The sequence below is a fragment of the Triticum dicoccoides genome, chromosome 6B (assembly GCF_002162155.2).
Source record: "Triticum dicoccoides isolate Atlit2015 ecotype Zavitan chromosome 6B, WEW_v2.0, whole genome shotgun sequence".
In the NCBI taxonomy this organism is placed as follows: domain Eukaryota; kingdom Viridiplantae; phylum Streptophyta; class Magnoliopsida; order Poales; family Poaceae; genus Triticum; species Triticum dicoccoides.
The window spans coordinates 632026848-632030922 of NC_041391.1; the positions used below are offsets into that span (position 1 = coordinate 632026848).

At 46.0% G+C, this 4075-nt stretch overlaps 1 long non-coding RNA gene across 1 annotated transcript; it reads right to left on the reverse strand.

Moving 5' to 3' along the window:
* Nucleotides 1-1268: 1268 nt before the first annotated feature.
* LOC119326821 lies at nucleotides 1269-2303 on the reverse strand. Its single transcript, XR_005158189.1, has 3 exons — nucleotides 2213-2303; nucleotides 1769-2138; nucleotides 1269-1446 (listed from the first exon to the last, which is right to left on the reverse strand). It is a non-coding gene; the product is annotated as an uncharacterized LOC119326821 (long non-coding RNA).
* Between the last annotated feature and the right edge of the window lie 1772 nt (nucleotides 2304-4075).

Here is a 4075-nt window from a genome sequence, read left to right on the forward strand (position 1 = left end):
GCCGCGGGGGCCCCTCCTGGGCCTCCCGGGCCGGCGGCGGCGAAGTGGGCGCGCGCCCACGTGGCAGCGCCTGAGTGGCGGAGGCGGGCGGCGGCGGACGTGTCCGGCGCTGGGGCGGACGTGTCCGTCGGCGGCGGAGGATTTTTTTTTTTTTTGGACTAGGGTTTCGGACGGGGGAAGAAGAGATCCGAATGGAGGGGGTATAAATAGGCATAGAGGGAGCTAGGAGAGTCCAAATGAGGTGCGGTTTTCGCCCACACGATCGTGATCGAACGCTCTAGGACAAGGAGCAGAGTTTGGTGGGTTTTGGGCCAAATTTGGGGGGTGTTGGGCTGCAACACACACGAGGCCTTTTCGGTCCCTCGGTTAACCGTTGGAGTATCAAACGAAGTCCAAATGATACGAAACTTGACAGGCGGTCTACCGGTAGTAACCCAAGGCCGCTTGGCAAGTCTCGGGACAATCCGGAAATGTTTAAACCCCACACACGAAAGAAGACTAGAAATGACCACCGGAGGAGGACGAAGCGCCGGAATGCAAAACGGACAACGGGGAAAATGATCGAATGCATGAGATGAACATGTATGCAAATGCAATGCACGTGATGACATGGTATGAGATGCACGAAAAAGAAAAAAAAAACAACACACGGAGACAAAGACCCAACCCGAGAAATAAATATAACTTAGCGCCGGAGACGGCAAGAGTTGGAGTACAAATATGGAAAGTTACATCTGGGGCGTTACATATGAGTAGTACTGTTTTGCATTGTATTTGTAGGGAGGCAGCGCTGCTGTTTAGCATGGCATCTGCAGTCTGAAGAAAGATGGGATCAACCAGAGTAAGGTGAATGAATCCACAGTCCAAACCAAGAAAAAGCTACCATTCGTACACTATTCCATTTCATTAGGTAAGGTAAAGGAGCCAAGTACATTGCTGACCTGGCCAAATTCAGACACACAGTTTAGACAGAATTGACAGATTTTTCTAGATAGATTCAAACATGTAGACTAGACAGATTCTGTCATATGTAATAACTCGGCACCACCAAAAACCTTGGCAGATTTGATTTGATTTGTTAGCCGTACTACAACAAAATGAGGGAGTGCTAAATGATAGTGACACTAGGTTCATGACATATTATATTATCAAGTAGATGTTCACAGGAGCAAGAACAACAATCTTAGTTTTCATGAAGTGGGGCAAAATGTCACAAGAGATTGGATTGAACTGATGTATCTTCCATGAAAGGTTCAGTGGAAGAAAGCTTACCTTAGATACCTGGAGGCAACTCTGCCATTTCACTCCGAAGGAACAGCTCGACGCAGAATTCAGTTCTCACAACCAACGGCATCAACAAGCATTCAGCAAACATCAATCAAACCATCAGAACACGTCCAACATCCAAGCATCAACATGTCTTTCTTCAGACCGGAAATTACATGTCTGTGTTGTTCCATTGAAAAGACAACATCTAGTGAGGGCACAATCCAGCAGCTAACTATCGATAAACATACACGGCCTATCTAGCTGGTGAAATTGGTGACGGCCTTGGTGCCCTCGGAGACGGCATGCAAGGCAAGCTTGCCGGGGAGGACGAGGCGGATATCAACTTGTTTAAAGCAAAGATATTAATTCACCTCTTATGACAGTGATGTAACTGAGTATCGTAATGGATATCAACTTCACCTCATATGACAATAATACCATAAAACCTAAACTTGGAAGAACAAATAGACAAAAATATGCCTCTGAAGCATAAATGTACCTTCACAATTTTTCCACATCCACTGCACCGAGAATAAGTAGATTCAAGAAAATGCCTATGTGAGCTCGAGCTCACAGGAGCTCGGAATCAGTACCATTTATTCATCTCGGGATCTATGCCGCAGACTGTATAGCAACAGATATGTGCTCCTCGTTCTTATTTCCCGAAATAGCATGTGGCCCACGGATTAGATAAGTCCGTCAGTTAGCTGCGACGCGGATCAGATGGACGAGGACGGATTGGGCCGTTTAGTCATCGATTCGTGCTCGCCGTACCCCTCTTTTGCATCTTCATTTGCTTGCAACTCATGAGCAGCAACATTCGGTTCACCTCCTTCCTCTGCCTCTCCAACTTTGCCACCGGCGCTAACCTGAAAAAAATCACATTGGATTAGCACAATGGCTACAATATTAGTAGCTATCAACGACTGGTTTGCTCAAACACCTGGAGAGAGAGCGAGGAAACCACAGAGTTCTCGCTACTCACAGGCACACGATCATCTCCCTGGTTAACTAACGCTTCTGAATCTGCATTTGCCTGCATTGGCCTACTATCAGATTTACATAGTCAGGAAGAAGAGTATTCAAGATTCAGACAACATAGCAAGCGTACCTGAATCGAACCATTGCAGCCTTGGAGCATTCTTCAGTTCTGGTCAACGAAGATGCAGTCCGAGAAACTTTTGAAGCTCCCATCTTGGCCCTCTCATGTCCGAATGGCTGTGAGCTACTCCATGAGCCAGACCCCATCGCCCATTTGTACACACTCACGCCATATCTCCCGCGTATTAGGCTCCAGCACCTGAGAACAGTTGCCACATGCATTTAGTCATGTCCCTGCTTCAATAAACAAAATGACAGGTATGCACAAAACAATTTTTGCAAATCAAGTCAGCCTTGGCATAATTGTTCATTATGTGCTATTCTAACAGAACTTTAACCGAGATAAGGTAGCAGAATTATTTCGTACATATAGTTTCTATTAAACGTGATTCAGACACAATATGAAGCAACTGCAGAAGCAAGCATCATAGCAATAGTTTCAGATAAAAATTCAGATAACTGGAATCTTACAACCCTGACAGGAAAAAACACATACATCTCACAGATATACGAAACGAACTAATCCTGATGAACAGATTACAGATCATACAATACAGATAGGAAAAAATGCATGTTCTGATTATCTGGAAGTAGTATTTTGCTGACTTATAAGTAAATGTCCCAGATAATTTTTTCAGCCTAAGTTCTGCTGGCTTCTGACAGTTGTTCCATCGGTGCCCTTCAACGCCACAGTTCTTGCATCTAGCCGGCTTACGTGGCTGTTTTGGCACATCCCCGCGTTCAAGGCAACTTGTGCGCTTGTGTCGCACGGTCTTCTCCGAAGCCATGACCCTGCCTGCGCAAGGAGACCTGCCTAGAGTAGCAGCACCCACACGCACTCTGCTAGACATTGTATGAAAAAAAATGACCTATTTCTCTCACTGTACTGAAACTGAATCATGACTGCATCATATAAGGCAAATGGTTCTCTCCCATATGCATATTTCCTGTCTACTTTCCCAACAGTACTAATTTCGCATCAGTATTAATCATGGCTGATACCATATTGCAACAGTATTGTTTCTAATTATATGCATTTTACCAAATACTGCCTACAGAAATGAACATGTCATCTCAGACGTCTCGTCGCAGTTCATGCTATATTACATATACATGATACTGGTGATTTTCGATCTGAATCCCTAAATAAACATGCAATTACTCTGCAAATATGCCGTATCTTTGTGTCCGACCCCGTGTCTTTGGGTCGAATTGCTCTATATATAGACTGCTCCGAACACGGAGCCTTATCTGCACTTCCACCCTCAACAGCTGCTTCTTCACGACAGTTTTGGCCGTCCGCACTAGAAGCTGCTGGTACTGGCATCTCAACATCTGCACGGGCTCCATCGTGCTGTTGTTATCATTCACCTCCCCTAGCAGTATTCTTCTTAATCCAGAACAAGATATGAGGCGACAGAATCACAGCCGGCCACAAAAAAGGGATCCAATCCATGCAAAACAATTGTTCATCGAGTAGAATCTAACCTGTTTATCGGTTGCATCAGGAACTCCATGGCCGCCGGAGTACCCGTGAGCTCGCTGGAGACCGCAGTCGCCTTCGTCGCAGTAGATTTCCCCCCCTTACAGCCGCCTGGGAAGAAGACCTAATCCAAGTTCACTGCCCTAGCAGCAGGCGGCCCACTTACGGCATTGATGAACCAAGGAGGCCGGAGGGTCGAGCAGGATTTAGGGGAGATGGTGA